Source organism: Zonotrichia albicollis, chromosome 1 (genome assembly GCF_047830755.1).
Source record: "Zonotrichia albicollis isolate bZonAlb1 chromosome 1, bZonAlb1.hap1, whole genome shotgun sequence".
Taxonomy (NCBI): domain Eukaryota; kingdom Metazoa; phylum Chordata; class Aves; order Passeriformes; family Passerellidae; genus Zonotrichia; species Zonotrichia albicollis.
The window spans coordinates 78,137,110-78,158,491 of record NC_133819.1 but is presented as its reverse complement, the minus strand read 5'-3'; the positions used below and the strand labels follow the sequence as shown (position 1 = coordinate 78,158,491).

At 36.1% G+C, this 21,382-nt stretch overlaps 1 protein-coding gene across 8 annotated transcripts in view; it reads right to left on the bottom strand.

The window, feature by feature from the left end:
* CDH18 (cadherin 18) overlaps positions 1 to 16,679 on the bottom strand; it is a 491,833-nt gene extending 475,154 nt beyond the window's left edge. For 7 of the 8 annotated variants that reach the window (XM_074545340.1, XM_074545332.1, XM_074545380.1 and 4 more), the window contains exon 1: positions 16,298 to 16,679. The gene's annotated coding sequence lies outside the window, so the exon portion shown is untranslated. The remainder of the gene's footprint in view (positions 1 to 16,297) is intronic. The other variant, XM_005484305.4, reaches the window with a different exon arrangement.
* Between the last annotated feature and the right edge of the window lie 4,703 nt (positions 16,680 to 21,382).

The window sequence follows — 21,382 nt, the reverse complement described above, 5'->3', positions numbered from 1 at the left end:
AAAACAACCAAACAACCAAAAAAAAGTCAGATAATTTAATCTATTATTTCTGCACACATCTCCCAATATTCATATAAACTGTAATATTAAACTTGAAATGTACTCAGGCTTTGTATAAAATTGCCATGTGATGAATAATAATTCGCCATAGAAAAGTGGCTTAATTTTAACTAATTGTAATTAGTGTTATAATTTCAGTATCAATACATGCTTCCATATTTGTATTCTACACATAACTGAGACAAGATTTGAGCCTAAGGATTAATGTGACTGTACATGTCACTAATGCTGATACCAGTGACACAATAATGCAGTTTTGCCTCAGAATCAATGTTACGTTGTCAAATTTTCATTCCTCCTGATAAAGGGAAATTTGGCAGTGGAAACTGGAAGTGTTAAAAGCTTACCATATCAATATTAATTAAAAAACAGCATCTCTTCAAGATCCCCTCATCCATGTAGCATAACTCATAAATTATATTGCACTCTGATATAGATTAGAGTTTAAATATTAGGTCTACGCCATTTTGGAGTTTGTACTATATCAGAATGACTCCACTAGTTGTAGGAAATTGTAGGCTATTATCTTATGCATGTACAATAGAAAATTCTACAGGCACAGACAGAAATTTTTAAGAGCATGTAAAAAAAAAAAATCAGATTCACTGAGGGAATTTTTCTGAATAACAACTGCTCTTCCTTATACACATTCATATGTCCTACTAACTTGCAAAGAAATCCTTTGTTCATCTTCCACAAAGTTTTCTATGCATGAAATTCAGGATTCTCTCTTGTAGGCTGGCATCTGTATCCCAGACTGGAAAACAACACCTGGGTTGCACTGTTAACAAAATCTGCAGAGATTTAGCTGGAAAGAAAAAAGGAAGTATTCTACAACACCACAAATTATATGAGCAAGACTTCAGTCCAGAAGAAAATTATAACAACAGGCAACTGCATAAAATAAGACATAATGTAGGTAAGTAACAGCTCCTGCACTGACCATGGCCCACTTGCCATTTTGATGGCAGAGCTCTACATATTCCACCAGCATTTGGAAATATTTCACAAGGTAATTAAAAAAATTATCATTTGAGTGCTTGGTTATTATATTAAAATCCAGTAGGAAAATTAAATACTCCTTAAAATAAAGTCTTTTATCATTTGGCTCACAAAAACTTTCTAGACTGCTGGCTTTTTGAATTCAGTGAATGGCTGTGCATAATAGCACTTGTTAATGAAAAAAAATCCATGCAAATATTTTGACAGCCTGTAAACAACACCACAATGAAGTAAAAACTGCTCTCACTTGTCAAATAAAAACCTGAGTCACAATTTATATTTAGGTTATGGGCCCTTTGCTATATGAAGTTGAACTGAAGAAATATGAAAAACTGAAGAAGTTGATCTTCAGATAGCAGGCTTTTCATTTGGCCCAAGGTAAGAGATGACACAAGGCCTGAAATTTCAGTTTGGTTTTGGTTTGGGCTATTATTTCTTTGATTAGGTTTCAAATTTTTTGTCTTTAGAACAAAGAAAGGAATTCATCTTCTTTGATTTACCTAAATCATGGGGCTTTCTACTAATTTTGAGTCCATTTGAAATACAAGAATTATAGAAAGTTACCCATTTGTATGTACACTTGAAGAAACACAGAAAACATACATTTCAATGGAAGCAGAGCAAAGAGATTGTGCTTTTTTTTTCTAAAAATCACTGACATCTTCTTTCACTGTCCCACCACAAATACTTTTTTTTTTAACAGATTGCTCTATAAGGCTTTGTTAAAAAAAATATTGAGAACTTAGTGAGCCAGAAAAATATTTAGAGATTTAAATTCTTACATATATTTATAGGTGACTCAATAAAGACAGAAAGCAAGGAGAACCAGAGTATATTTTGAGTGCCTTTTAAGCGGCTTCATCACCAGTCCACAAATCTCCAGTTAGAAGAAAACATGACAAAACTGTATTTTCCCAATCAAATAATCCTAAATAATCCACTGAAAATTAGTCCTGGCTATTTTTTTTCAGTTTAACATTTCATAAAGGAGAGGGTAGGTTTGTACTATGTGTAAAACTTATGTCTAATACAGGTTTGGGGTTTTTTTTCCCAGTTATCACAGTTTCGCTGATGTCACTCAGTACTACTATGCAATCATTTGAACAAAACACAGAATTTAATTAATCACTTAAATGAGAGACTTAGGCACTAGATTTAGGAGGTGAGAACATAAAGAATACTGTTTTCACTCCCGTTATACAACTTTGTAAACAGTATTTTCAAAACAGTTCAAATGGCATCAGTTATGAGTCCATTAATTCATTATCAGCCTTCTTGGATCCTTCCCCCTGAACCTGGGAATTGCAGGAAAGATCCTTCTCCATTACACGATAACCTTTTTTTCAATCAATATGACATATTGTGCTTGAGAGATGGGGCAAAACTAATCTCTGAATGTGAGCCTATGCCATAAAGTCATTGTCATTTCATGAATTGCCCATCATTTTTCTACATTTTTGTAAGAGACTGACAGCTTGAATAAAAAATAAAAACAATTTTTGAAAACTAAAGACTTCTGAAATGAGGAGGTCATGGATAGTTACCAAAGTGCAATGGGAATTGCTGGCACCAGGTCTGGCAGCAATGAGGAATGACAGCTTGTCCAAGGGCTACTCTGGCCACTGTCAATGGGATGGAAAGATTAAGTAAGGCAAAGGCCAGGGACTCCCTCCATCTGCCAGAAGCCTTGCTGAATTAACTCAGCACGAGTCCGTGAAAGATGCATCAGCTGCACATCTCTCTGAGGCTCTCTCAATGTTGTTTCCTTTGGATTTGCTGAACAAACAGCATTCCAAGCCTGAAACACTCAGATTAGACAGGTTTACCAGCAACATAGGAGTGCCCTTCAATGTGATTTAGTATTTTGGTAAAAAGAGGAAAGGGAAACAAAACACAATCACCACAACTCCAGAGCTGGATACTTTTTATTTCCTTGTCATCACCCAGAAGTGTCCAAGATACAGCACAGGCCTCAGGCCAAGGATCCACAGCATGGCCATATTTAGCAAATAGTGTTGCCACTTGCAACTCTTATGCTATGAGCCTGGTCGTCTAGCAGTCCTGCATTCACCACCTCCAGGATCTGCCCCTACCTCTTACCCTTTTCTCCTAAATCAGTTCTTATCTAAAATAAGTTAACCTTAGTGACTGGGATCTCATCCAACACAAACGGGTCATGGTTGCAGTTTCTCAGGAGAGTTTCCCTGAGATTTAACTCCCTGGTTCTGCAAAAACCTCATTCTTTGCCCATCCAAGGCTAGCTGTCCCTTCAGCAAGTACAGCCAAGATCACCAAAATAATCCACCTACAGCAAACCCAGCAGCAAACCAAGAACCCCACCCTGGCACCAGGGCAGGGGATACAAACAGCAGGGTACATGGCCACAGCACAGTCCTCTCAAGGGAGGGCCCCACAAAAGAGTGGAAAACAAAACTGGTGACTCACAGGGCTCTCTCCACCTCCTCACAGCCCCCTCCTTGCCACTCCTTTCCCTCACAGGACAGGACATTGCTCCCTCAGCCATGCTGTGGCACAAGACTGCCCTCTGTCACCCTCGCCCCTGCCCAGCTGTCCGGTGCATGGCATGAGTAGCTCCTTCCCCCACCAGCAATAGTTTTCCAGAAGGTCCTATAGACAGCCCCAGTCTTGAATTCTGCCCCTCAGCCATGTCAGGGTGTTTCTCTCCCCACAAAGAGAGCCTTGGGAGGAGGCTGAAACAAAGCAATCCTTTGCACACCTGCAAGGGACATTCAGCTATAGTCAGTGAGATAAGAGGCACGGGAGATGAAGCCGTATTTTGCTCTCTGCTTCAGTAGAATGCTGGCCATCAGTTTGTGCATTGCTTCCAACACATTTAAGGGAAGTAGTTTTACCTAACTTGAAGCCATCCTAACAGCAGCTTCTTCTATCATTAAACCAATTATGTTATTGATGAACACATCTATCAGAGTCTTGTAGGTTAAAAAGAGATGCTTCCAGTTATTAAGCTGTATTCAGGCACAATCAGTTTCAACTACAGCCTCTCACTTCTCTGTAAATAGAAAATGTTAGAGAGACTGGTGGATTTTCTCTTTGTTTGGTGAATATTTACCAACAGGGGAACAGATTTCCTCAGCTAGAAGAAAACAGTAATGACTAGTTCCTCCCCTAGTTTGCCCAGAAGGGTCATCATTATAAATTACCTTATTGACTGGTGGCTCTGCACAGCTCTGTGTGCTTCAGTGCTCTGAGTAATCAACATGCTAAATGCAGGTAAGGAGGTCATTTGCAGCAAAATGTTACTGCTGGTCAGGCAAACTGTTTTATCCAAATGCAGAGTTTGTTTCCATTTCAGTTTTCTTGGTGGATAAATTTTAATGTTGAAAGTCCTGGGGCATTGGGACTTCTCAATTTTCAAACAGAAGCTTCTGAGACATGATTATAGGGACACCAATATCTACAACTGCAGCTATCTATATGCACTTGTGTGATTACTTGTAAATAAATTGTAGCTGTAATTCCCATGCAAGTTATATCTTTGCATGTCAAATACAATTCTCAGGCTAGATAATACATAGGAAAATAGGCAAAGTTTAAATTAAGGCATCTAAAAAACTTAAGTGAATTTTATTAAGATTTTATTCTCTCGATACATTAATGGCACTATTATCTAGGTAATTCTAAAACTGTCCTTGCATCATTCATTCTGTAATTGGCACAATGACCAATATTCAAAGGAAATTTAAAATTAGTCTTTAGGTTTTGCTCTAAGTAATTTTTAATGTATGTCACTATATTGAGAAACCAACACATGATAAAAAAAAAGCAATCCAAAGTTCAAATTTAGAACTTGAGTATTTTGTTGGTTGATTTAGGGCATACTTTGTAGAATGGCAAAAATCTTGCATCTCTGATGACATAGTGACATTATGTATTATTTCATATCCTGAAAGTTTTATGCTGTTGTGGAGCATTTTTAAGAGTGGGCTTTTTTAGAACAGAACATTTTTTTAATAGGGGATTTCTGAATTTTATGAGTTATATCTAGAAAAATTATATTTACATCTATTCTCTAAAAGCATAATATGTCTAACACTATTTTCTTCCAGAGAAAAGAATGGAAGAAAGAGAGTAGAAATGGATAATTTTGTATCCATTAATACAAAAGGATAGCATGCAGACTTGTAAGAAAATGTAATAGGGATGGTGGCATTATATTTCTGTGGTCCTTGTCAAGATTAACAATCCTATGTGTATGGTTTGTATTAAAGAATTAATTTAATTTTTTGAGAAAGAATTGTAAGGTCAAGCAGCAATAAAAACTAGGGCCTTCTTTACATCTTCCTTTCAATTTCCTAAACAAGGAGATTTATATAGAGATAATTTTTTTAATTCTTTGTTAAAACTGTGTACAAAATTATTAAGAATGTATATCTTTTTTAATCTAATAGTGTGAATAGTGCACAGTGTTAGGCACAAGGTACAGCACCTGTGCTCATGATTATGAAAAGACAGTGCAAACACCTCAGTGTGGTACAAAATCACAAAATTAAATTACTGTTGGCTTCAATCCTTTAAAATATTATCAACTAAGAATAATTAAAAGTAATGGAAATTATTATGACAAAATATCATCTGACATATAGTACACTAGCCAAAATTTCTATGCCACTTTATGCCAGAAATGTTTTTCTAGCTCAGAGGAATCAACCATTCTGATTCTTGGAACAGTAAAAGCAAATGATTTTTAGGATCTGATTTAAAAAGAAGTAGATTGTCTGTGAGAATAAGGGATTTATTTAGGTAATTTAGTCAATATCTTTGATCATTCATGCTAATTTTTTGAGGATATGGATGAAATTTCCAGTGTACTCTGCATTTTATCTGAAATAAAACTAAGAGTGGTGGATCTAGTGATTGTTTGACATCTCAAAAGGAAATTTTGTAGTGACTCTGTGCAAACATATGCATCTAAAATGAAAAGAGAGATTTTCAAAATGTCATATAAAACAGCTCTATATCTTATTTAGGTTCAAGATAATACTACCATAACATTATTTGTGAAATGTTTTAATTTTGCTTACTACTGTCTTAATTAAAAGGTAAGTTAATTTAATTTTTTTAAGAAGAGACATTATAGTATCCCAGTTAATCCACTAGCTATAGCTTTGAACCTAATTGTGTTTTTTTATTCCCAAAAGATTATACCTTAATGTTTGTAAGACTTCATGTACTGTATTTCCAAATACATGTTATAATTACTGAGAGGGGAGCACATTGGTTATGTTGAATTTTCACAGCTGACACATAATGAGAAAGCACAAAAGTGCAGCCCAATCCAGAGAGGTTCACACATCATCTACAAAAAAAGCATGCTACAGGGTGACCTAATTATATTTAATTTTATACCCAAGTTGATAATTTATTGAAGGGTGTGGAAATTAAACAAACTCATTAATAAAATAAAGCTTTTTCAAAAGGCAGAACAGCATATTCTGCTCACATGAAATATTTATCTAAGTGAAGAGCACCTATCACTTTAGTGACTAGAGACTCGTCAGCTAAAAAAGCAATTAAAAAAAAAACAACAAAAAACCACAAACAAATATAACCAAACCTCTTATATTCTTTCAACATTCTTATCCTCCCAAATTAGAAATTCAAAATAGCTACACACTGCAATCGCTGACCTTATGTACTTTTCCTAATAAAAGATACTGTTTCCTGCCCTGCCCACTTTGGTCCACCACCTTCCCTCAAAAAGAAAAAGGAAAAAAAAAAAAAAAGGAAAAAGGAAAAAAAAAATCCTCTCTAAAGAGGGGAAAACTGGAGAAAAGTGATGCAGACTTTGATAAACAAACTTCCGGAAGGGAAGGGAAGAGGGAAGGGAAGGGAAGGGAAGGGAAGGGAAGGGAAGGGAAGGGAAGGGAAGGGAAGGGAAGGGAAGGGAAGGGAAGGGAAGGGAAGGGAAGGGAAGGGAAGGGAAGGGAAGGGAAGGGAAGGGAAGGGAAGGGAAGGGAAGGGAAGGGAAGGGAAGGGAAGGGAAGGGAAGGGAGTGTTCCACAGCTTTCTAGTCATGGATACAGGAGATATGCAAAGAAGTTTTAGTTTTACAATAGGCATCTTTGGCATGGAACACTTGAAACTGTACTCTCCAAGAAAATGCCAATTCTTTTTAGCACAAATTCTCCACTTGCAAAATTGTGTAAGATCAATGGCAAAAGTATCAGAGACACATAACTTCTCCAAATACAAAGGTGCAGCACCAGCACATCCCTCCTATATGGACCCAGCACCGCATCCCACCACAGCTGGGTTGGAAGAGGTCAGGCTGAAAGAGTTGGTGTTGTCAGTGTCAGGTAGGGTTTTTTTACTCTCAGATACATACACATTTTCTACATGGAACACTTTCCCATACTGTAGAGAATTTCTCTCTGGATTTTAGCATAAATCTAAAACATCTGCAGCTATTTTATGGAAGTGAAGATGATGAACAGTTATAGATGTAGGAAAAATTGATATTCCTGATACATGCATAGATCGTAAGATTGGTCCACGAATCACTGTCTGAAAAATGTTGATGGCTAAAATAATTTTGGTTCCTCTTGAGAATGTTAATCTATGACAGAATCAAACAGAAGACATGATGGTAAACCAGAATGACATTTTGCATTTTATTTCCTTGTAAATATCTATGGGCATTCTTTTATGCCAAGATTTATACAAAGTAATGAAAGATACCTCTCTTTGATGAAAAGAATTTAAACTGTTTTGCATGATAAAAGCTTGTTGATGAGTTAATCTTGACGTCCTGTAAATCTTGACATTCACTCCTCCAATGCTCTAGTGTAGATCAACCACACAAAGTGACAGCAGTTCTTGCAGTAGGGCTTCTCCAAAACTTTTAGGCAGGAATAATTGGTTATATAAACAGGTGAAGAAGTTAATGAGTTTCAGATACATGTGTATATATATATATACACGGACAACAACAAAAACAAGTAGAAATCTAGATGCCTAAGAGAATTGTAGAATCATCAGACAGGATTTTGGTTTAGATTGATATGTAATATTGTTGGACAGGTTTTATGCATGTTTTTTCTCTCTGTGTAGCATAATTTCATTTCATTCTTTGAAGTTATTAAGAAGTTTGATATGTCCCAGGCATGCAGCATTTGCTGCACTTGGGCAAGACATGGAAAAGATGAGCTAGAGTGAGGTTGAGACTGCACCTCACATTGGAGGCAGGGATGCATAATTATTTAGTTTGTCCCCTGGAAAGAAACCCACTAAAGTGTGTGATTTCTTAAACAGTACAAAAATTGTGACAGGAACTATTGTGTAATTGTATATCTGCATCAATTCAATAATGTTGTCTTCCTGATCCCATCCATCCCAAAGAGCTGTAAGTTTTTTCCCAAGGTCTTAGAGATGTTGTGACAGCCAAACAGGATATGGATACAGGGTGCAAAAGAAACATCTTTTCCCAAAGTGTTTTCCCTGATCTTCAGAATAATGTCAGATGTCTGACACATCTGCTTGATGATGCTCCTAATCATGCAATTCAGGGACAATTTTCCATTTTTGATGGACACTGTAGAGCTTTTGTACTTTGCTCCAGCTTTGCTGGTGATAAAACACCTCATAATAGCTGCAATCCCAGGCATTGATATTTGTTTTATTGGCATAAGGTAATAAAGAGCAGGTACTGATGACATTGCTGTAATTTTGCTACTTAGATGTACATATAGACAGATGTATGACAGTGCCTAGAATTAATGGACAAACATCCAAGACTGAGTCCCTTGAATATCATCCAAGCTCACCTGAAACTGCTTCAAATTTCCTGGGTCTCCAAGTAGGACAGGGAACTTGAAAGTATGTTTCCCCATCTGAAGTTACTCAGGATTTCATTTAAGAAGGTAGGTTAAAATTCTAGTTCCACACACAGTCTTAAAAAGTTATAGCCTGTCATAAGTTAATTTAAAAAAGCCCTGATATGTTTATATTATTTAATCCAGCTCAATAAAATGCACTAGCAGAAGGATTTTCCAGATGAGCTTGTTCTTATTTACGCATTAATTTCAGAACTGCCCTTACACATCAGTACATCTCTGATGCATAGAATTAGGAACTATTAATGCATCTTAAGAAACTGGGAAGAGCAAAACACTACAATTTATTTTCAGAAGGTTTTAGAAGTTGGTGAAGTCCATGTACCCCTATGAAATAGACTTCTAGAACTGAAATTGACAGAATTTAAAGAATATTGTATATTTTTACTTTCTGGTCTACATAATTTCCATAAGCTGCAAAAGGTTTATACTGTCATTGTTAAGTATTCTGGGACACAAAGATCATTACATAGTATTAAGAACAAATATTACAACATTACCACATTACATAGTATTACACCTTCTGATCATTACATAGTATTAAGAACAAAACTATTGTTACACTATGTTCAACAACAAAAAAAATTATCATCATTTACTAATTTTTGACAGTTCATTTTGTTTACCTTAACAGCTTGCCCAAAAGTGAATTTGACAGGAGTTTGGTGTGGGATAGTTTTTGGTGGTTTTTTTTGTTGTTGTTTAGTTTGTTTGTTTGTTGGTTTGGTTTGTTTTTATGTTTAATATTTGATAATTGGAGGGAAGGGAAAAAACTTTCAGTTGTATATCTAAATCACTCACAAAATGTTCTGAGGGTAAAAAAGGTGTATAAATATTCAAGGTGTTGCCATAACTTTGTCACAGCTGTAATGTGCTGTAAGCACATCAGTTCTCAGTGTTACAGATCCACCAGAAGACAGTGAATTACTTCTCTCTGTCAGCTGCTCTGCAGAACTTTGTTCACTCACTTGATACTCCACAGACCAGTGTTAACAGTCACTGATCAGACCAGGATTTATCCATGTCTTTTTCCAGAGCCAAACGAAATCCATGCTTTGCAAAGCAACAACACTTTTTTGTTCACTTCAGACTATTTTGAAATTCAAACAAACCAAAAAATTTAGGTTTTCTCAAAACTGTACCATGTGTTTTAATGGTAGTTTGTTACATGCTGCTCAGCAAAGCCATTCTGTTATCACATCACAGCATTCAAGCAGATTATGTGAACAAAGTGTTTTCAATATCAGGGAAAATAGTATTTCGTTAGGATCCTGGTATCTGATGATCCGCATTTCTTGGTGACACCTGTCTTATAACTTGTACCTTCAAGTGACTTCTCAACCAACAAACCTTTTTCTTTTATGGTACTCAGGGAATATATTTGGGTTTTACATGGCTGTACTCCTAAAAATTACAAATTTTCTCTAACAGGAAAAACATATACTTCTGTATATACTTAAATAAACGATATACTTCTGTGTGGAATACACACAGTAAAGGATAAGATTAAGTACAGGTACATGCACACATGTATGCACATATATAATAGACTCATTTAATTGAATGGATTAGGTTGGAAGTGACCCTAAAGATCATCTAGTTCCAGCACCCCTGCCATGGGCAGGGATGCCATCATCTGTAAATAAATAAATATATGTATATAGGATTGTATATAAATTTGAGGAAGCTGCAGGTGCTCTTTCAATGCAATTTCATTTGCTTTGTCAATTTTTTTCCAGTAAAAAAAAAATTGAAACAAAAGATTCTGCTTTTCATTGTATTATGAAGTGTATTTTAAATTACATTGTTATTGCTTCTCTTTAAAATATTTTGACAGTACATGTAATAATTGTTTTTGCAAACTTCTCTACTTCTAAAATCTAGTAATTTGAATTATTGCCTTCATATATTATAGAAAACATAAAATAGGAAAAACACCTAAGTATTTCTTATTTGACTACATGTCTGAAGAACAACTGTTGTTTCTGTCTTTAAACATCCATCAGAGATTAATCATTTGTTCATGCTTAATAAAGCACACCAGACTCTTGCAGTTGTCATTAGCTGAAGTGACTTCTGTCAACTTTGAGTGACTTCTGTTTGCCATGATAATACTTTACATTTATATAACAGTTTTCATTCAAAAGTATTTCAAAGTGCTTTGCTTAGTGTGTTTATATAAGGGATAAATTAACCAACCAGTAAATTAGAGTTACCTCTGGAGTGAAGCTCTGCAGAAACTTTGTGCCAGACTCTTACATGGGTTTAATTTTTTATCTTTTACATAAAATTTCACTGATATCAAGGAAGCAAAACATATAATTAAATTAAACTGTGTTTTATAGAGGAGAAAAGAGTCTTGCTACTAGGGTGCTTGACTCCAACCAAGAAGTGGTCTCTGCTCCTTGCTTCTGCTACACCCTTCCTGTCATTCCTCCAGCAATTTGTTTGGTCTCCTTTGAGCCTTAAAAAAGTCACGTGATCATAGAATATCTTGAGTTGGAAGAGAACCAAAAGAATCATCAAAGTTCAACTCCTGGTTTTGCACAGGACAACCTAAGGATCACACCCTGCATCTGAGAGCATTGTCCAAATGCTTCTTGATCTCTGTCAGGCTTGGTGCCATGACCACTTCCCTGGGGAGCCTGTTCTGGTCCCCAACCACCATCTAAGTGAAAAAGTTTTCCTAGTATCCAGCCTAAACCTCCCCTGAGAACACTTCATGTCATTCCCTCAGGTCCTGTCACTGTTGACCACAAAGAAGAGTTCAGTGTCTGCCTCTCCTCTTCCCCTCACAAGGAAGTTGTATCTGCAGTGAGGTGGCCCCTCAGTCTCCTCCTCTCCAGGCTGAACAGACCAAGTGACCTCAGCCCCTCTTTGGCTGAACAGACCAAGTGACCTCAGCCCATCCATCCACCTTTCACCATCTTTATGGACCTCCTTTGGATGCTCCCTAATGGCTTTATAACTTTTTTATATTATGGTACCCAAAAATGCACACAAGACTCCAGGTAAGATCATCCCAGTGCAGAATAGAGTGGAACGATCACCTCCTTTGACTGACTGGCAATGCTGTGCCTGAGGAATTACTAATAATAAAAATGCCAACTCAGCTTTGATGACTGTTCATGTGTACATAATTAATTACTTGAAATGCAAGAAAATCATAGTTAACTTTAGCCACCTTTTAGTAATGAATAAGCCCTCTTCTACAAACAGAAAGATAATTTGTATGATGCTGAATTTGCAATGTGCTAATAATATATCTATTGGAGATCATCTTAGAGTTTGAAGCATCAATTATCTACCTAAGAAATAATACTTGATTTATTACACATTGTTAGCAATTTCATTATATTGGATGAACTGTCTATGTACAGCAATAAACAAAGTATCTTGAGGTTCTGGTTGGAATTTCTAGATGCTGTTTAGTAGAACAAATTTCTTTATAGATACGTCATAAGATAGTTGCTATAAGAGGATGCAAGACTAGAGAGATTATTCAGATGTGCAGTAAAACCCAGAAATAACATATTATTTATCTTTTCTTTTTTCGTTTCAACTTGACTGGATTATACTTCTTCATTGTGAATGTCAAACACCACAAAGTGTGTCAGTCCTTTATAATTTTTTCTTGAATGGAGTTGGTAGTATTGGAATCACCCCAAGCTAAACAATTTAAAGTACCAAGTTGGTTTAATGTGGGTATAATAATTTACCAACGTGGATTTTTTTTTCATTCAAGGATGGCAGAAATAAAAAAAATTCTTCAAAACTGGAACAGGGGGACAATTATTTTGCTTGTCTTTTGACATTCATGGTTCTCCTGGCCTCACCTCAGCATGACTTTACGGTGTTTACAACTACCTTGCTGTGCTTTAGAACAAATTAAATTCTTTTCCTTGGCCTGCAGTAGACTATTCTAGAGTTCTTTCTGAAGAATCCCAAGTATCACAAGTAATTCTACAAAGTTTACAACCCACAAGAAATAATATAAAAATTCACAAATGGTTTCAGGTCCAGTGGTCCAATGAATTTACAGAAACTAAAGGGCAATAGGCAGAACAAAGGTGTTGAATTTGGCCCACGGTAACCTTAGTGTAGCTGCTTATATGAGTAAATGTTTCCAGAATTGAAACTTTCTCATTTTGTGAAATAAAGAGTGATCCAAAAACCCTGATCACAAAGCAAGTGTAAGGGAAGAGTACGTCACTTCTAGATACTCTAGGTTCTTTTCAGTCCAGTATAACAGTACGCAATGTATTCTTTTTTTTTTTTTTAAGCTAGTTGCACCATTATTCACAGTTATTCAGATAAATAGACCTTTAGCTTCTTGGACATAAGTGATGCTTCATATTCCTATTAGTAATCCTAGGGATTACTTCAAAATTTTTGCTGAATGTGTTTCCTGCTTCTCCGTTATGGGACATAAAGTAGCTTCTACACATAACCATTAATTGACAGTAAAAGTTTTCAATTATGTGCAATAAAAATACCCAAAAGAAACAGAACCTTCTCCAACAACTGAACAAAAAAATAGAGAGATTGTTAGCTGCTCTGTATTATTAAAATAATCCACATCCAAAATAAATTAATTCAAGAATAATTTCTTTTGGTAAAAAAGTCTAGGAGCTAGCTGTATCTTTGTGTTGCAGCTTGCTGTGTGATAGCATAGGAGAAAAGAGCCCCCTAATGGCTTTAAGTTAGCTAGGAAAATAAAAACAAATTTTGCCTTCTGTGACTTCAAGCTGGAAAGGAATACAGCATTAACTTTCAAAAGGTCAAACTAATCTTTTGAGAAAAAGGTGACATAACTGAATCAGTTTAAAGTGTTGCAAAAAGTCCAGATTAACATTAACAACATCAAAGACCTGAAAGAAAATGCACGGTTTGTAATATACAAACTCTTAACTCTTTCTCATTTGTGTATTTTTCATGTATTTTTTCTGGATCTGACAAAAGAAGATGATTAAGATATTTAATGAAATGAATAACATATGGAAATGAATAACATATCTTATGCAAAGAAAAATATGAATGTATGCTTAACTAATTGTTTGGTTTCTGATTCTCTTTTGAGCTTTAGATACATAAATTTAAGGCTTAAATGAAATATTACCATTGCAAAAACCCCTCCTTTTTAGTGTTATTTGGAGTTTCATGGCTTAGATGTAACCTGACTAGTAACAGACATTAATCTCGAGGGAAAAAAAATTGCTGTCTTTGAAATCACAGAATTACCATGACTTTTTTCTAATCAGAAAATTATAAGGTACATTTAAAGAGCATGGTATAGTGAACAAGACTTTTCAGAGAGAAAAGAGAGATATTATAAGAGCTGTAGGAAAGCTTTTGAGCATACATAAAGGACTTTTTTTGCTAGTCAAACTGCACATGAAATATACTGAGGCAGGCCGTAAGCTCTGTAAGAATACAAATTGAGTTAGACATTCAATTATCTTAGCTTTTTATAAAATACTGTCTATGTTGATAAATCTAGCTTTCAATACCCATGTCTTTGTCTCAGTGTTAAAATTTTCAGTCAGATAATTAAAATAAAAAGTGTTTCCTTCCATTATTTATGGTCAGATTCTGCACTCTGACTCCATAGTCATTGTGGGGAGTGCTCACCTTTGGCAATATTTTATGGAGTAAAATACCAGAAAATAAAGCTATGGTGGCAAAATGTACCCCCAAGAGAAGGTCTGGCTACCTGGAAAGAGTTTCAGAAGGAAACATCAAAATTGCTGACATTTATGTATATAAGAAATAACATAAACCCTATTCATATAGAAGATACAAGGTATTAAAATAGCACAGATGCTATAGTTGAAGTAAGATTTTAGTTTGGGGTCATCAGCTTAGTTTGTTTTGCCAATGTTTATTCATATGATACATTATAGCAGACAAAACTTTCTCTTAAGCATTGCATCTTTTTATCCTTGTGGTCACTTAGATACCCCCTTGAAATTATTGTTAGTTTGTAAAAAAATCTTTATGTACCCAAGGTTCTTAATTCCTATATGTCTTTTAAAAATTATAAATAATCATTTTGACAACTCCACTTCTTATTTGGGTTTTTGAGAAGTCTTTAATTATTTAAGTATGCTGTTTTATGGAAATTAATTAAAAATTTCTTGGTAAAGGAAGTGAAGAAAGTGCTTTTCTGTAGTTGTGATTCTTTAATCATTGGATAAATTGGATTACACGTAGGTCCACCTCCTAGGAGCAAGACCTTGCTATAGGCAGTTTCCCAACTGGCCAAAGCATTGGAACACTGTACTTGGCTGGGTCAAAGTTTACCTAAATGCTTGCATTAATAGATTGATGCCTCTACTTCACCCAGGGGGAATAATTGCAATATGTGGCATATGAAAAACTCTGCAGTATGGAACAAGGAGCAGAGTGCACAAACTGATGAGGAAGGTGGTGCACGTTGTCACAGCTGGAAGCAATGTGCTGCTAATGAAGGAGCTGTGTTAGTGTTATGCTCCCCTGGCCTGTAAGCACCCAGTCAATCAACTTCCTGACGTACATGCTTCAAATCCAAAAGCTGGGTTATTTCAGATATAGTCTATCACCTTCAAAATCACAGCAATCTATCAGAACCTATCACCTGTGACAGCAAAACCACTTAAAACACAGCTAAAGGAAATACATAGAAACTTTATGTGGAGCTCTGCAGTTAGGAGACAGTAGAGTCAATGTCATAGCAAAACAGGCAATCAGTCCATGGGATGGCTGCTTCAAACATACAGCACAGTGTAACAGAACATCCTAGGTTTCATATTTCAAGTCACAAGCCTTGATCTTTGCTTTGCAGGCAGAATGCTAGCAATAACTACAACATAGCTAAAAAATGGCAGCCTAATGATAAATTATTTAAGGCTGACCATATTTGCTCGGCAGTAGCATGTTTGCAGTGGAAAGACAGATACTATTTCAAACTGCTGACAAGCACTGAGAAATCTTTCAGGTAAATGCTGTCTCTACCTGGCATCACAATATGTACACTAACGGATCAATACATGGCAGAGCTTGTGTGCCATTATTACTCCAGACTGTTTAGCATGTGTGGGACAAGTTACATTAAAACATCATCCAAGTAGTTAGAAATTATCTTTTCTGTTTCATTCCATCTACCTTAAGGGTTAAGCATTATAAATGCAATGCACAAACCATATCCTGTGAATTGTCTTTCGGGGTCATAAAAACTGTTACATGCAGTCTGCGAGTGAAAGAAATACAAGTGCAAAAATGCATTCTGAGAATAAATGCCAAAGCTTGTATTTAACATGCAAGATACAAAAAGAGTAATTCCTTTCTTATCTGCTCAGAAAAGCAAATGATAATTTCCTTACCTGGAAGATCAAACTCTGTATATCATCAATAATATGTGAGGTAAGGGGAGAGAATGAATTTTTGTCTTCCGTAATAAGCCTTTCTTCAGAGAAGCAGAACATGAGAGATGTAATTGTAAGTGAAATTAACTATTCCAAGATCCAGTCTGTCATCAGTTGCACTGGCTTAGAGCTGGTATCCTCTTGCAAATGAAAAAAGGGTAGCTCAGCAAGTTCTCCACTGAAGGAGCTCAATATCAGTGTTATCAGGCACCAGCTGTCACACACTGATGCTACAGTGGGCACGGTCTCCCTCTATTGCACGCTTTCTCTCGCTTGCTCTCCCTCTCTCTCACCCTGACGTTCACTCAGCTCTGAATCTGAGCTCCTTCTGCTGCTGTATAATCAATCCAGCCTGTCTCAATCTAATAGGCCTCTCTTTAACCAGCCAATCAATAGCACACATTCCGCTGCTGCTCCCCAGGGTCTTTACCAGGAGCAGTACAAACAATAAGAGTTTGGCTAGCAGTTTAACTAAGTATTTTTCATTATTTTATCTCTGTTAAAGAAAAATTGTTTAGGAGAGCCCAGATTCAAAGCTATCTTTCTCTGTGTTTTTCGTGATAGTTATATAAACAAGCACATTGCGCTGCAGTAGCATTCTGAACACTTTAGAATTTTTACCCATTTTTCATGTTTTAGAATGCATATTTAAAAAGAAAGAAAATAAACACACACACACACACACACACACACTTCCCCCACGGTCCAGTCTAGAAATGAACCTGCATGCCAAGCCTCAGGCTTTGTGTTCTGAAAAATCCAGTAGTGTGTATTGTAACTGGAATTGTTTATGGCAATTGAGGAAATTTAACATAGCTAAGAATCAGGAGAATAGGGCTTCACAGACTGTGTTCCTAACCCCTGTCAGCTTGAACTACCTTCGTCCCTACACTATCTGTGTTTCATCTTGTGTGCCTTGTGGGAGGCTATGTGGGTTTTGTTCTTTGTTTGTTTGGCGATTTTGTTTATTTCTTTGTTTGCTTGGAGGTTTGTTGTTGTTTGGGGTCTTTTTTTTAAGAATTTGTATGGAAACATCATAAATTCAGATACAAGAATTGAAGATACAGTATCTATTCAGCAGATTCACACAGGACAGCTAGAATAGTGGTCAGAATTAACTGATAGCATCAAATATCTGCAGTATGCTACAAGCACACCTTATCTTACTCTGCATTTTACTTCCCACATATGCAAGAAATAGACTATCACAAAATTTCAGGAAGGATATTGTGCAAAGTAAGTATTTTTATGCAATAGACTGGCATGCTTTTACCATTTTTTAAAATTTAATTTTATTTCATAATTCAGGGACACTAAATCATAAGGACATTGATTTAAGCCCCACTCATTCTGGTTGCAGGTGAAAATTATGAACCAAATCTCATGTTCAAGCAAATTGTGGGAGAGTACCAACCATCCTCTGAAGTCCAGAAGGTAGGTTACATCAGTCACAGGTGTTTCTGCATGGCAGGACCTTGACAGTATTGTGTCACAAAAACTTGAGTTCAATGCATTCAGTGATTTTCCAGAGAACATACTGTCCCATCTTTACTGGCTCCCTCATATATGATTCTTGCAGAAATTCATCTGAATGTGGTAACAAAATGACCGCTTTGATTTTCTACCTTTTCAGTGTTTGGACTATCCATCGGTCTTAGGATCTCTCAATAGTTTTATCGCATTAAGACCTTGTCACTAAGGTCTTGTTCTGAGAACAGAAACTTGTAATCCAGATGTTTATTCCATGGCTAAAATTGCCTCCTTAGGCTACAGTGTTCATACTTGGGTAAAGGGTTTGACATATGCTAGCTCTCTAACATCAGAATCTGGCATAAGCATAAGGAGGTAAATGTACTCATAATTAAATAAAATTTTCTTGTGACAACCTGGTTGATAGGCATTTCCACTTAACTCATGGGATTTCTTGTGCGATCTCTCAGGATTGGTCAAAAAGGGTTTCTCCTTTCCAGTCCCTTTATCAAAAAATCTCCCACTGAACTCGTATCATATAGTTTCTACCTTATATAACTTACCTAGCAGACTATCCAGACTTTTTTGATAAACAAAAGCTGGTACTACTAAGCCATCAATTTTATGTAAGTATCTTGAATTACTATCCTGAAAATTCTAGTCAGACTGAAGGGGAAAATCAGCAAGAAGAAAGAGAACAGCTATTAAACTGGAATTTGCAATAAAAGAAGGAAATATATGGTGCTCATAAACAATAAGAGGTATCTCTAAGCCCATTCAGAGAAACAGAGCTACCAGGAATTTTTTAAAAAATTCCATTTACTCTGTTTACACAAGAGTGTGTGTAAGGTCATGTGATGGCAGAAAATAACAATACATTTATGCACTTGAAACTCTTTCAATGCACATACAAAAAAACAAATAAAAAAAACAGAAAACAACCAATGAATTCATATTATTCACAGCAAGTTCAACTCATCCTTTCTTCATGTGAAATATCACAGTATCAACTAACAATCTCTGATTTCCCAGATGCATATGGAATACCTCATTAATTGCAGCCTACAAAACACATTTAACAGATGTCTCAAGTGTTTTGAGTGCTCTGGATCAGCTAAGTGATTTTCATGAAAAGAGAAAAAGATTGACACGAGAAAATAAAAGCGAAGATCAATAGAATTTTTTTGAATGTAGATGTGGTGGTGAAAGTGTGAGAGTCTGTACAGGCCTGTAGGATGGAAAAGGGACAAATAGGGTGTTCTGCCCTTGAAGAGAGGGTGGAAGCAGGGAGGTGTAGGACAGTGCAAAGTTTTTTGTGGCTCTCAGAGAAAAAGGCCCAATAACACATGGTGTAATGAAGTAGCTGTTTAAATAGGAGATTATAAAGAGGACTATACATCCATGCATTCCTTGTCTCCTGACAACCTTTCTTTCACACAGCACAGACCAAGGGCAGACTTTCCTACAGCAGCATGTGCCAATTCCATTCATGAAAAGGTGCTTTTTTCCCTTCCATGTTGGTGAACCCTTTATTTTGCATAACACAAAAAGAGTCACATACCATCTCCTGATATTTTGTAATGATATCTCTGTCTGTCCTAACACTCACCTGCACAGCACAAACTGATGGGGGACATGCCAACAGGGGACATTCCCTTAAAGCAGCTGCTCACATTAACATTAGGGCTGCTCAAGCCCTAAGCCTGGGGCCCAACAGAGCAGGCATGAATTATCCAGAGCCACAGTGTAGAATGCAGTGTTACCCACAGGGCTCCCAATACAGATGGGAGGAGCACTGTTGCATGTATTGGAGTAAGAGCTCACTTTTCAAGTACCTCTCTGATATTCTTCTTTCTGACTGCTTTCTGCAGCTAATCACATCTACTGCATGCAAACCAAACAGCAATTCTATGGGAGCTAGGTACTATTGCAAAATTGTGCAGTTTGATATTTTAGTGTCTGGTTTTTGTTTTCAGGCAAAGGCAGGATTGTCAGGGTCACATTTTTAGAGGATGACTGTGAATCTCAGAAACTGGACTTTAATATGAATACAAAATTAATGATTTAAAAAATATTTACTGAAATATTTATTATATTTTAGGAAAACAAATCTTATCACAGAGTTGTCCATAGGTAGCTTTAGATTCTGCATATGCTTTGTGGAACTTTCATTTGTACTGAATGTATGTGGAAATATCCCCTTAGCATTCATGTATGTTGTGAAGTATGATAAATTGTTTCGAGAATGTATTGATTCATCCTATCACATCATGATGATTTAGAACCGGCACGTATTTATTTTCAGTGGATAAAAGAAATGGTTGTTATCTAGTTAAATATATGTTTAATACTGAAGATATTAATGTTGAAATGAGTGTGAAACATTGAGCTAAACAATGTCAAAGTAGCCTAGAAAAAAAGGCACAATTTATAAACTTTATTGAGGCTCTGGGCATTCATCTGGTTTTCATTTTCTTTTGCTTGTTCTGGGGAAAAGTAAGAAGCAATTATGTCATAGAACACTTCTATTTGCAATCACCATCTTACCAAGTGTAATTCTGTATGAGAAATTGTTTTTTCACTATTTCAGATTCAACTAACAAGAGGAAATATATGTGGTTCCTACAGCATGATTCTAAAAATAATCAAGGTAGTTCTTCTCTATCCATGATCAAAGGAAAGTCAGAATATTGAATTTGAAGTTTCATGAGACTACATCTTGTGAACATCTAATAACGAGTAGCAGATTTGCCTATTCATAGATATTCCTTTGATAAATTCCCTCAAAGAAAATAAAAAGTCAGGATTCAACATTTTACACCTCTCACAGGAAAGAATTAAATAGGCTTTCTACATTGCACATAAACATAGATTCTATTGACTGTACTATTGCTGAGTGCATCATTCAGGTTTCAAGTTCTGCCAAGCTTTAACATATGCCTAAAGTTCTCAGGCCACTCACAGACTGGAAATTAGGCACTGCATATTCAATGTAGAAACCTAAAGTATTATTCATTTTTACTGATGCTTAAGGAAAGTCTTTTTTTGACAGATGAGGGAAAAATAAAAACTTGTTTCAAATTCCCGAATGTAAATACAAGAATACTGAGGATAGATTTTGTCAATTTTATTTCATATTTCCTTAGAAAAATTCTCTTTCAGATCTGAAAGGGCATGCTTAGGAAAGAAGCCAAGGTACAAGCGCTGAGAGATAAGTAAGATAATGATATTTAATTCTTTGTGTTCTATATAGCATTTGTCATTATTCCTCAGCGATGCTAAGCAATGGGACAAGAGACAATGGGCAGAAACTAACGAACAGGAAGTTGCACCTGAACATGAAGAAAGACTTCTTTATTGTGAGGATGATGGAGCACTGGAAGAGGTCGCCCTGAGAGGTTGTAGAGTCTTTCTAAGTGGAGATATTCAAGAACTCTCTGGAAACAATCCTGTGCCGCATGCTCTAGGATGACCTTGCCTGAGCAGGGAAGTTGGACCAGATGACCCACTGTGGTCCCTTTCTTCATTGAATAGGAAACTGTTACAATTTAATTAGACTTTTTTTTTTCTATT